Raw genomic sequence first — 13,691 nt, 5'->3', positions numbered from 1 at the left:
TCTCTCTCTCTCTCTCTGTAATCTGTCCGTTCTATCTGTCTATCAGAGACACGTGGTGTTTAGGAGGTTTATGGCCGACTACATGTGCCCCTCTTCTGGCTCCGGGTCCCACTATCAGTCCATTTATGACACACAGGGGGAGGGAGGGAGGGAGGGAGAGAGAGAGAGAGCAGATAGATAGCAGAGAGGGAGAGAGAGAAACAGGAGCATGAAAGAGAGTGAGAGAGAGAGAGATAGCAGAGAGGGAGAGAGAGAAACAGAGAGAAACACTACCATTTATGACAGACAGACAGACAGACAGACAGACAGACAGACAGACAGACAGACAGACAGACAGACAGACAGACAGACAGACAGACAGACAGACAGACAGACAGACAGACAGACAGACAGACAGACAGACAGACAGACGAATTCATGTAGACAGCATGGTCCTGAAGTGTGTTGATCACCTGCTATCACCTGGGACCTGCAGGTGGAACTAAGAAATATAATGGGAAACAATGGGGAAACTATATTGCATAACACACAGTGCCACTAGCCCCAATAACATGTCCTTGACTTGATTATTTTACAGCACTCCTTAGGCAATCATATGAATAATTATTTGACCAATCCAAAAGCTGTTATAAATCTTATTTTGAACATTATAAACCTTATTTTGACTGTTCTAAAGCTTATTTTGACTGTTCTAAAGCTTATTTTGCCTGTTATACAACTTATTTTGCCTGTTATACAGCTTATTTGGGCTGTTCTAAAGATTATTTTGCCTGTTATACAGCTTATTTTGCCTGTTATACAGTTTATTTTGGCTGTTCTAAAGATTATTTTGACTGTTATAAAGCTTCTGTTTTGTTTATGTGTTTAACTCATTGTTATACGTGTAATACGATTACATAGTTTGTGACCGATGCAAAATCATTTATTTGTAAATATTTTTCGGCGTGATAGTTGCAATATAGTAGTATTCATTTATCTAACCAGATTTTATTCCTTTCTGTTCTCTTCCAATCCATTCTCCTATATTCCACACCATTCTAATTGTTGCAGAACAGTTTCATAGTTTGACCTAAGACAGAGTTTGTGGCGTCCCTGGTCACACATAGTGATGACAGTCAGCAAAAAGTTTTATCTGGACAGTCAAAGTATCACCATTAAGTTATTAGACAATCTAATCAATAAATATTAATCATCAGTTATTAGAGGTCTTATCACAGGATATTACATGGATAGGCCTCACCGTCACTACCTGGTGGTGCTAGTCTCTATATTACAGACTCCTCACCGTCACTACCTGGTGGTGTTAGTCTCTATATTACAGACTCCTCACCGTCACTACCTGGTGGTGCTAGTCTCTATATTATAGACTCCTCACAGTCACTACCTGGTGGTGCTAGTCTCTATATTACAGACTCCTCAGTCACTACCTGGTGGTGCTAGTCTCTATATTACAGACTCCTCACCGTCACTACCTGGTGGTGTTAGTCTCTATATTACAGACTCCTCCCAGTCACTACCTGGTGGTGCTAGTCTCTATATTATAGACTCCTCACAGTCACTACCTGGTGGTGCTAGTCTCTATATTACAGACTCCTCAGTCACTACCTGGTGGTGCTAGTCTCTATATTACAGACTCCTCACCGTCACTACCTGGTGGTGCTAGTCTCTATATTACAGACTCCTCCCAGTCATTACCTGGTGGTGCTAGTCTCTATATTACAGACTCCTCACAGTCACTACCTGGTGGTGCTAGTCTCTAAATTACAGACTCCTCCCAGTCATTACCTGGTGGTGCTAGTCTCTATATTACAGTCTCCTCCCAGTCACTACCTGGTGGTGCTAGTCTCTATATTACAGACTCCTCCCAGTCACTACCTGGTGGTGCTAGTCTCTATATTACAGACTCCTCCCAGTCACTACCTGGTGGTGCTAGTCTCTATATTACAGACTCCTCCCAGTCACTACCTGATGGTGCTAGTCTCCTCAGTCACTACCTGATGGTGCTAGTCTCCTCAGTCACTACCTGATGGTGCTAGTCTCCTCAGTCACTACCTGATGGTGCTAGTCTCCTCAGTCACTACCTGATGGTGTTAGTCTCCTCAGTCACTACCTGGTGGTGCTGTGTAGAAAGGATAATGGACCTATATTCATGCCTTTCCAGATTGCTAATAATCACTAGACAGACAGTCAGGGAGCAATGCACATTCCAAAAACTATGAATGGAGGACTATTTAGTGCAAATTTTGACGGCAAGGAAATATAACCAATTTTGATTGAAGACCTCATTGAAGACCGATGGCGCCTCTCGGGACAAAATTAGTTTGACACCCCTGATCTAATGGTTAAGGTTAGAGATTGGAAATGAAAGCTGATGCTCTGTCTGTAGCTAGTGGGTGAAATACATCTGCATGTGGTCTGTTCAGGTGGGTGCAACGTTAAAATAAAAACGTTAAGTGTTCAGGTATAGAAATGTGTTGTGTAGATAGATCAGGTACGAGTGTTTGTCATTCAGAACTAACTTGAAGGTATTGTGAGGGACTGACTGAATGGGATAGTTTGCTGGCTCACTCACGCCACCTGCTGGACTTCTGATGTTACAACACCTTGTTTCCTGGATACAGTATCAAATCTTCTCACACATTTCACTGCTATTCTGCTGTTGTTGTTCCAGACAATATCATCCACGTCACCTTCTTCTGCTATTCTGCTGTTGTTGTTGTTCCAGACAATATCATTCACGTCACCCTCTTCTGCTATTCTGCTGTTGTTGTTGACAATATGGAGTCCCACTGATGTGCTCTGTTTCACCACTGTATCACTTGACAATATTATTTGCATTCCAAGCTAGTCGTGGTCTGTGTCCCAATAAGCTCTTTCTCTTTCGAAGTGTGCACTTGAGCACTTCCCTTATTGGATTTCAAAGGAAATTACTAGTACTGTAGGTCTACATGTGAACTATGTCTAGCCCATGAATCAATAGGGAGTAGTGAACGAGTGCACACTTCATGACGAAGAGGGATTATTAGGACACGCTCATATCGTCTCTCCATCTGTTGTGAGGACAGACGCTGGGAGACGAGACGCAAGTACAGGGAGTGAACATTTAATAAACAACGGACAGCGCATGGCCAGGGGAAAAACGAAACGACCACAACGCTGACACGGGGAACAAACTGAGGAACAGACAGATATAGAGGGGGTAATCAACAAAGTGAAGGAGTCCAGGTGAGTCCAATGAGCACTGATGCGCGTAACGATGGTGACAGGTGTGAGTAATGATGGGCAGCCTGTCGCCTTCGAGCGCTAGAGCGGGGGAGCGGCAGGCAGGCGTGACAGACTATTTTTGTACCTGGGAGTGAATGGTGATCAATGCATTTTCTTCCTTGGTGATAAGATAAGATAGCATGAGATGAAAGTAGATGTTGAAAACTGATTGACGATCGTTAGTACATATTGGTTGGGGTGAGATAGGCCTTTATAGATGTAACGGACGTAGTCGTGAACCCCCGATCTCCCACGGGAGAAAACCAACGTCTTGACCAATGAGACCAAGAGGAAATGTTCTTATTTGGGCAGGGTTACCTCATAACCAGACCATGAGATTGATTCATCAAATCAAATGTATTTATATAGCCCTTCTTACATCAGCTGATATCTCAAAGTGCTGTACAGAAACCCAGCCTAAAACCCCAAACAGCAAGCAATGCAGGTGTAGAAGCACGGTGGCTAGGAAAAACTCCCTAGAAAGGCTAGAATGCGCATGTCCGCTACATAGGCATACCTGGCCTATAGGTCTGCGCCACGTTGTGAAGCAATACAGGTTTATTTCATATGACCTATAGTCAAACATTGCACAATATAAATATATGGTGTCACATCTAGATCCTTACATTGCTATAATAAGCCCTGTCATATTCAGGCTAAATTATAACTTCAATCTTCTCTCATATTTCAGTAATGTTCTGTATCATGTTGATTAAACTGTGGAAACTTGTTTTTTGATAAAATCATTTTGACTTGACACAGATCTACCTATCCTCTCCATGACCCATCGTTGTGAAACTGGCAGCACTTCTATGATAATTAAGTTCTATGGTTTTTTCTCATTTGAGAAAAAGTCAGTCCTCCACCCCTCTCCTCTGTCCTCTCTCCTCTGTGACCCGGAAACTGATAAGTGGTTGAGTGGTGGAGGAGATGTCAGTTCATTAGTAGGTCGAACGGAAGACTTGTCCTCCCCTCCTCGATAGTCCCCTTTCCCCCCGAGGATAGTCATGTGTATCCTACCTGAGTCCTTCACGAAAGAGTTTTGATATCTGCTCACACACCCTTTTAATCAGCTGTTGTTCTGTCTGAGGAGAAAAGCATACAGACATTTAAAAACAGTAGGCTACTTAATGTTTTATCTAGAATATGTAAATTAATTGTTTGTTTTTTATCACTTTATACATTTATTTTGGGATCCACCCCGTAGACGTCATCTGCCTGACGACGCGCGAGTTGAGGAGAGTCTCATTTCATAGAAGCTCCTTTTTGTTTCCTCTCCTCGCCGCCTCTTCTCGATTTTTCAAAAGGAATGCCAGAGAGGAAGGAGAGGATGTAGGAGTTGAGCAAATCAAATTGAGAAAAGACCTCTGACTTCCTGGTTAAATTCCCCCAAATTCTAAATAAAAATCCTGGGTTAAAAATCTCACAGATTTAGAAGTTGATCATCTACAGCGTCAAGCTAATTTCACTGAGGGCAGAGTGTCTGCGGGTTTTCGCTCCTTCCTTGCACTTGATTGACGAATTAAGGTCACTAATTAGTTATTGATTGGTGAAGAGGAGGACACAGGGGGTGAACTGCTACACTTGATGCCAAGTCGAGACAGACAAGAGGACAGAGGGACCAGAGAGTGTCTTTGGGGAAAGAGGAATGCCCTTTTTACATCTAAATATGCTTGCTGCTACAAATGTATGAGATGTATCTAATTACACACCACTAGGACTGAGATTACACACAACTAGGACTGGGATTACACACCACTAGCACTGGGATTTCACACCACTAGGACTTTGACTACAAACCACTAGGACTGGGATTACACACCACTAGGACTATGACTACACACCACTAGGACTGGGATTACACACCACTAGGATTACATACCACTAGGACTGTGACTGCACACCACCAGGACTGGGATTAAACACCACTAGGACTGGGATTACACACCACTAGGACTGGGATTAAACACCACTAGGACTGGGACTACACACCACTAGGACTGGGACTACACACCACTAGGACTACACACCTCTAGGACTGGGACTACACACCACTAGGACTACACACCACTAGGTCTATGACTACACACCTCTAGGACTGGGACTACACACCACTAGGACTACACACAACTAAATATATGACTACACACCTCTAGGTCTATGACTACACACCACTAGGTCTATGACTACACACCTCTAGGACGAAATAAAAATGAGTTTTTTTTAAATAGATCCTGAATTGTGAAGCCATTCATTTGAAGAGGAAGAACAGTAAAATGCTGATGAAACTCAATAGAACTCTGAGAATGACAGTCACTTAAGACGCAAATGAATTTAACATCAAGATCAGCAGAGAGCAGTCCCCCACTACCTGAAAGTCTGCAATCAAGATTTCCACATTTGGGAAATTCGCAGGGGTCAGCACAGCCAGAGTGCACTAGCTAAGCCTCGCCCTGGACGAACCACCTTCTTGATCACGGTGTCTCCCTTGCCAGATAAGTATGAGTTGTACACGTTGGTAGAGGGGGACTCATTCCAGGACAAAGGTGTTTGACTAACGGTTACCACTTCTACTACTGACAATACCACATCATATCGACCAGGGTCTAATAACGTTTACTAATGCAGTTGTGGACAAAGCGGTGGAAAAGCGATGCACTTTGTTTTATTATATTATATCGCTGTCTGACTATTTTCCCATCATGCAACACGGTAGAAATGCTGAAATCACATTCGTGCTCACACAGCCAACCGAAAGACACCAACTATTTCTGGTGTTTTGTAGCGTTCCAGACATTGTAGGAATAGTTTCATCACATACGACCCCAGATATAAAGGAGAAACAGTCGCCTACTACTTCATCAACAACAACAAGACACAGTAGTAGCTACTAGGGATAGGGGGCGATATTTTGACTTCCGGATGAAAAGCATGCGCAAAGTAAACTGCCTGCTACTCAGGCCCAGAAGCTAGGATATGCAGTGGTAGATATGGATAGAAAACACTCTAAAGTTTCTAAAACTGTTAAAATAACATCTGTGAGTAAAACAGAACTGAAATGGCAGGCGAAACCCTGAGGACAAACCACCCCTCCCAAAATAAATCATCCTACCACTGATTTCAATGGCTGGCACTTTTATAAAAGGGCGAAATCGTGCCCGATTGCAGTTCCTAGGGCTTCCACTAGATGTCAACAGTCTTTAGAAAGAGTTGCAGGCTGTTTTTTTTTTTAATGAGCCAGAAATTGTAGTTTTACTAGGTGGCTCCCATTTTGGCTGAAGTGTTTCCAAGCGCCTGACTGAGAGTGTTCTTTGGTATTTTTCACCGGTAAAGACAATAACAACTCTCAGTCTTAAATTTTATTGTTTATTTGCGTATTAGGATACCTAAGGATTGATTATAAACGTTGATTGACTTGTTTGGATAAGTTTATTGGTAACGTTTGGGATTCATTTTGTATGCATTTTGAAGGAAGGAAACCGAGTGGATTATTGATGAAGCGCGCCAGCTAAACTGAGTTTTTATGGATATAAAGAAGGACTTTATCGAACAAAAGGACCATTTGTAATGTAACTGGGACCTTTTGGAGTGCCAACAGAAGATCTTCAAAGGTAAGGCATATATTATATCGCTATTTCTGACTTTCGTGTCGCAACTCCCTGGTTGAAAATGATTTGTTATGCATTTGTGTGCTGGGCGCTGTCCTCAGATAATCGCATGGTTTGCTTTCACCGTAAAGCCTTTTTGAAATCTGACACGGCGGCTGGATTAACAACAAGTTAAGCTTTATTTTGATGTGTTGCACTTGTGATTTCATGAAAGTTTAATATTTATAGTAATTTAATTTGAATTTCGCGCTCTGCAATTTCACCGGATGTTGGCCAGGTGGGACGCTACTGTCCCACCTATCCCAAAGAAACAAATTCTTATTTACAATGAAGGCCTACACCGGCCAAACCTGGACAACGCTGGGCCAATTGAATAGGCTACTGCAACTCATAGTATGTAGTACTTTTCAGACAGGTGATCTATTATAAATTATAAACTGGGTGGTTTGAGCCCTGAATGCAGATTGACAAAAACAAATATTTTTACTGTTCTAATTTAGTTGGTAACCAGTTTCTAATATCAATAATGCCCTTCTGGGGGTTTGTGGTATATGGCCAATGCTAGAGTGACCCCTATCCACAAGAAGGGCAGCAAAACAGACCAGTATCAATTTTGAGTGAGCGGTCTAAGATGCTGGAAAAAGTAATTTATGAACAGATAGATGAATATACTGGCAAGAATTTCTCTGTTTTGACTGACTTCATCAGGAAATAAGTGGACCAGGAAAATGTCTGTGGAATAGTTGACCAGGGAAATGTCTGTGGCATTGTAATGGTTGACCAGGGAAATGTCTGTGGAATGGTAATGGTTGACCAGGGAAATGTCTGTTGTCATGTAATGGTTGACCAGGGAAATGTCTGTGGAGTGGTAACGGCTGACCAGGGAAATGTCTGTGGCATTGTAATGGTTGACCAGGGAAATGTCTGTTGTCATGGTAATGGATGACCAGGGAAATGTCTGTGGAATGGGAATGATTGAGCAGGGAAATGTCTGTTGTCATGGTAACAGTTAACCAGGGAAATGTCTGTTGTCATGGTAATAGTTGACCAGGGAAATGTCTGTGGCATGGTAATGGTTGACCAGGGAAATGTCTGTTATCATGGTAATGGTTGACCAGGGAAATTGTCTGTTGTCATGGTAATGGTTGACCAGGGAAATGTCTGTTGTCATGGTAATGGTTGACCAGGGAAATGTCTGTTGTCATGGTAATGGTTGACCAGGGAAATGGCTGTTGTCGTGGTAACGGTTGACCAGGGAAATGTCTGTTGTCATGGTAATAGCTGACCAGGGAAATATCTGTGGAATGGTAATGGATACAATATACAAAGTTGATGAGCCTTGGTGATATAGACCGATTCCATTTCAGATGATATGGGACTCCCAATCACGACCGTATGTGAGGCAGCCTGTTTATTGTGGTCTTAAATTACAAACGGTCCTATAAATGACTTAATTATCTAGCAAATAAAACACCTCAATCCAGATTAGATCTGAGGGCGCAAAATGATCCATTCACAAGTAGGCCTTTTCCTTGACATAATCAGGACATGACAGGCATAAATAATCACCAGTGCTACAATAACAGATCACACACATTGTGGTTATCAGAAGACAAAATGTATCTCTGAGGCCTTAGTTGGCTTTTAAATATATCCTACATTCTATAACCATTCATCTGATAAGGAAGAAAATGTAAATGATGATAAATCTCTTTGTCAACAGAACTCAAAGAGTTATAACTCAGAATAACAGCTTATACATTATTTTTAACATCAAGATCAGGGGAGAGCGCGAACGCAGTCCCCCACTACCAGAAATTATGCAATCAAGATTTCCACATTTGGGAAATTCGCAGGGGTCAGCACAGCCGGAGTGCAATGGCTGAGCCTCGTCCTGGGTGAACCGCCTTCTTGATCACGGTGTCTCTCTTGCCAGGTAAGTATGAGTTGTACACGTTGGTAGAGGGGCACTCATTCCAGGACAAAGGTGTTTGTCTAACGGTTACCACTTGTACTACTGACAATACCACATCATATCGACCAGGGTCTAATAACGTTTACTAATACAGTTGCGGACAAAGCGGTAGAAAAGCGATGCACTTTGTTTTATTATATTATATCGCTGTCTGACTATTTTTCCCATCATGCAACACGGTAGAAATGCTGAAATCACATTCGTGCTCACACAGCCAACCGAAAGACACCAACTATTTCTGGTGTTTTGTAGCGTTTTGTAGCGTTCCAGACATTGTAGGAATAGTTTCATCACATACGACCCCAGATATAAAGGAGAAACAGTCGCCTACTACTTCATCAACAACAACAAGACACAGTAGTAGCTACTAGGGATAGGGGGCGATATTTTGACTTCCGGATGAAAAGCATGCGCAAAGTAAACTGCCTGCTACTCAGGCCCAGAAGCTAGGATATGCAGTGGTAGATATGGATAGAAAACACTCTAAAGTTTCTAAAACTGTTAAAATAACGTCTGTGAGTAAAACAGAACTGAAATGGCAGGCGAAACCCCGAGGACAAACCATCCCCCTCCCCTTAAAAAGGAATCCTCCTACCACTGATTTCAATGGCTGGCACTTTTATAAAAGGGCGAAATCGTGCCCGATTGCAGTTCCTAGGGCTTCCACTAGATGTCAACACTCGTTAGAAAGAGTTGCAGGCTGTTTTTTTTTTTTAATGAGCCAGAAATTGCAGTTTTACTAGGTGGCTCCCATTTTGGCTTTAGTGTTTCCAAGTGCGTGACTGAGAGTGTTCTTTGGTATTTTTCACCGGTAAAGACAATAATGATTCTCAGTCTTAAATTGTATTGTTTATTTGCGTATTAGGATACCTAAGGATTGATTATAAACGTTGATTGACTTGTTTGGATAAGTTTATTGGTAAAGTTTGGGATTAATTTTGTATGCATTTTGAAGGAAGGAAACCGAGTGGATTATTGATGAAGCGCGCCAGCTAAACTGAGTTTTTATGGATATAAAGAAGGACTTTATCGAACAAAAGGACCATTTGTAATGTAACTGGGACTTTTTGGAGTGCCAACAGAAGATCTTCAAAGGTAAGGCATATATTATATCGCTATTTCTGACTTTCGTGTCGCAACTCCCTGGTTGAAAATGATTTGTTATGCATTTGTGTGCTGGGCGCTGTCCTCAGATAATCGCATGGTTTGCTTTCACCGTAAAGCCTTTTTGAAATCTGACACGGCGGCTGGATTAACAACAAGTTAAGCTTTATTTTGATGTGTTGCACTTGTGATTTCATGAAAGTTTAATATTTATAGTAATTTAATTTGAATTTCGCGCTCTGCAAATTTCACCGGATGTTGGCCAGGTGGGACGCTACTGTCCCACCTATCCCAAAGAAACAAATTCTTATTTACAATGAAGGCCTACACCGGCCAAACCTGGACAACGCTGGGCCAATTGAATAGGCTACTGCAACTCATAGTATGTAGTACTTTTCAGACAGGTGATCTATTATAAATTATAAACTGGGTGGTTTGAGCCTTGAATGCAGATTGACAAAAACAAATATTTTTACTGTTCTAATTTAGTTGGTAACCAGTTTCTAATATCAATAATGCCCTTCTGGGGGTTTGTGGTATATGGCCAATGCTAGAGTGACCCCTATCCAGAAGAAGGGCAGCAAAACAGACCTGTATCAATTTTGAGTGAGCGGTCTAAGATGCTGGAAAAAGTAATTTATGAACAGATAGAGGAATATACTGGCAAGAATTTCTCTGTTTTGACTGACTTCATCAGGAAATAAGTGGACCAGGAAAATGTCTGTGGAATAGTTGACCAGGGAAATGTCTGTGGCATTGTAATGGTTGACCAGGGAAATGTCTGTGGAATGGTAATGGTTGACCAGGGAAATGTCTGTTGTCATGGTAATGGTTGACCAGGGAAATGTCTGTTGTCATGGTAATGGTTGAACAGGGAAATGTCTGTGGAGTGGTAACAGTTAACCAGGGAAATGTCTGTGGAATAGTTGACCAGGGAAATGTCTGTTGTCATGTAATGGTTGAACAGGGAAATGTCTGTGGAGTGGTAACGGCTGACCAGGGAAATGTCGGTGGCATTGTAATGGTTGACCAGGGAAATGTCTGTTGTCATGGTAATGGATGACCAGGGAAATGTCTGTGGAATGGGAATGATTGAGCAGGGAAATGTCTGTTGTCATGGTAACAGTTAACCAGGGAAATGTCTGTTGTCATGGTAATAGTTGACCAGGGAAATGTCTGTGGCATGGTAATGGTTGACCAGGGAAATGTCTGTGGAATGGTAATGGTTGACCAGGGAAATTGTCTGTTGTCATGGTAATGGTTGACCAGGGAAATGTCTGTTGTCATGGTAATGGTTGACCAGGGAAATGTCTGTTGTCATGGTAATGGTTGACCAGGGAAATGGCTGTTGTCGTGGTAACGGTTGACCAGGGAAATGTCTGTTGTCATGGTAATAGCTGACCAGGGAAATATCTGTGGAATGGTAATGGATACAATATACAAAGTTGATGAGCCTTGGTGATATAGACCGATTCCATTTCAGATGATATGGGACTCCCAATCACGACCGTATGTGAGGCAGCCTGTTTATTGTGGTCTTAAATTACAAACGGTCCTATAAATGACTTAATTATCTAGCGAATAAAACACCTCAATCCAGATTAGATCTGAGGGCGCAAAATGATCCATTCACAAGTAGGCCTTTTCCTTGACATAATCAGGACATGACAGGCATAAATAATCACCAGTGCTACAATAACAGATCACACACATTGTGGTTATCAGAAGACAAAATGTATCTCTGAGGCCTTAGTTGGCTTTTAAATATATCCTACATTCTATAACCATTCATCTGATAAGGAAGAAAATGTAAATGATGATAAATCTCTTTGTCAACAGAACTCAAAGAGTTATAACTCAGAATACCAGCTTATACATTATTTTTAACATCAAGTTCAGGGGAGAGCGCGAACGCAGTCCCCCACTACCAGAAATTATGCAATCAAGATTTCCACATTTGGGTAATTCGCAGGGGTCAGCACAGCCGGAGTGCAATGTTTGAGCCTCGCCCTGGGTGAACCGCCTTCTTGATCACGGTGTCTCTCTTGCCAGGTAAGTATGAGTTGTACACGTTGGTAGAGGGGCACTCATTCCAGGACAAAGGTGTTTGTCTAACGGTTACCACTTGTACTACTGACAATACCACATCATATCGACCAGGGTCTAATAACGTTTACTAATACAGTTGCGGACAAAGCGGTGGAAAAGCGATGCACTTTGTTTTATTATATTATATCGCTGTCTGACTATTTTTCCCATCATGCAACACGGTAGAAATGCTGAAATCACATTCGTGCTCACACAGCCAACCGAAAGACACCAACTATTTCTGGTGTTTTGTAGCGTTTTGTAGCGTTCCAGACATTGTAGGAATAGTTTCATCACATACGACCCCAGATATAAAGGAGAAACAGTCGCCTACTACTTCATCAACAACAACAAGACACAGTAGTAGCTACTAGGGATAGGGGGCGATATTTTGACTTCTGGATGAAAAGCATGCGCAAAGTAAACTGCCTGCTACTCAGGCCCTGAAGCTAGGATATGCATTGGTAGATATGGATAGAAAACACTCTAAAGTTTCTAAAACTGTTAAAATAACGTCTGTGAGTAAAACAGAACTGAAATGGCAGGCGAAACCCCGAGGACAAACCATCCCCCTCCCCTTAAAAAGGAATCCTCCTACCACTGATTTCAATGGCTGGCACTTTTATAAAAGGGCGAAATCGTGCCCGATTGCAGTTCCTAGGGCTTCCACTAGATGTCAACACTCGTTAGAAAGAGTTGCAGGCTGTTTTTTTTTTAATGAGCCAGAAATTGCAGTTTTACTAGGTGGCTCCCATTTTGGCTGTAGTGTTTCCAAGTGCGTGACTGAGAGTGTTCTTTGGTATTTTTCAGCGGTAAAGACGATAATGATTCTCAGTCTTAAATTGTATTGTTTATTTGCGCATTAGGATACCTAAGGATTGATTATAAACGTTGATTGACTTGTTTGGATAAGTTTATTGGTAACGTTTGGGATTCATTTTGTATGCATTTTGAAGGAAGGAAACCGAGTGGATTATTGATGAAGCGCGCCAGCTAAACTGAGTTTTTATGGATATAAAGAAGGACTTTATCGAACAAAAGGACCATTTGTAATGTAACTGGGACCTTTTGGAGTGCCAACAGAAGATCTTCAAAGGTAAGGCATATATTATATCGCTATTTCTGACTTTCGTGTCGCAACTCCCTGGTTGAAAATGATTTGTTATGCATTTGTGTGCTGGGCGCTGTCCTCAGATAATCGCATGGTTTGCTTTCACCGTAAAGCCTTTTTGAAATCTGACACGGCGGCTGGATTAACAACAAGTTAGGCTTTATTTTGATGTGTTGCACTTGTGATTTCATGAATGTTTAATATTTATAGTAATTTAATTTGAATTTCGCGCTCTGCAATTTCACCGGATGTTGGCCAGGTGGGACGCTACTGTCCCACCTATCCCAAAGAAACAAATTCTTATTTACAATGAAGGCCTACACCGGCCAAACCTGGACAACGCTGGGCCAATTGAATAGGCTACTGCAACTCATAGTATGTAGTACTTTTCAGACAGGTGATCTATTATAAATTATAAACTGGGTGGTTTGAGCCCTGAATGCAGATTGACAAAAACAAATATTTTTACTGTTCTAATTTAGTTGGTAACCAGTTTCTAATATCAATAATGCCCTTCTGGGGGTTTGTGGTATATGGCCAA

General features: G+C 41.8%; 3 non-coding genes across 3 annotated transcripts; all 3 read right to left on the bottom strand.

Moving 5' to 3' along the window:
* Nucleotides 1–5,604: 5,604 nt before the first annotated feature.
* On the bottom strand, nt 5,605–5,767 carry LOC123742618 (U1 spliceosomal RNA). Its single transcript, XR_006769771.2, has one exon. It is a non-coding gene; the product is annotated as a U1 spliceosomal RNA (small nuclear RNA).
* A 2,885-nt stretch (nt 5,768–8,652) lies between these two features.
* LOC123742616 (U1 spliceosomal RNA) lies at nt 8,653–8,816 on the bottom strand. Its single transcript, XR_006769769.1, has one exon. It is a non-coding gene; the product is annotated as a U1 spliceosomal RNA (small nuclear RNA).
* A 3,031-nt stretch (nt 8,817–11,847) lies between these two features.
* On the bottom strand, nt 11,848–12,011 carry LOC145878696 (U1 spliceosomal RNA). The gene has a single exon (XR_014392245.1). It is a non-coding gene; the product is annotated as a U1 spliceosomal RNA (small nuclear RNA).
* Nucleotides 12,012–13,691: the final 1,680 nt, after the last annotated feature.

This window comes from Salmo salar, chromosome 04 (genome assembly GCF_965601325.2).
Source record: "Salmo salar chromosome 04, fSalSal1, whole genome shotgun sequence".
Lineage (NCBI taxonomy): Eukaryota > Metazoa > Chordata > Actinopteri > Salmoniformes > Salmonidae > Salmo > Salmo salar.
Note: the sequence above shows the minus strand (reverse complement) of the source record. Positions and strands in the feature narration are given on the sequence as shown.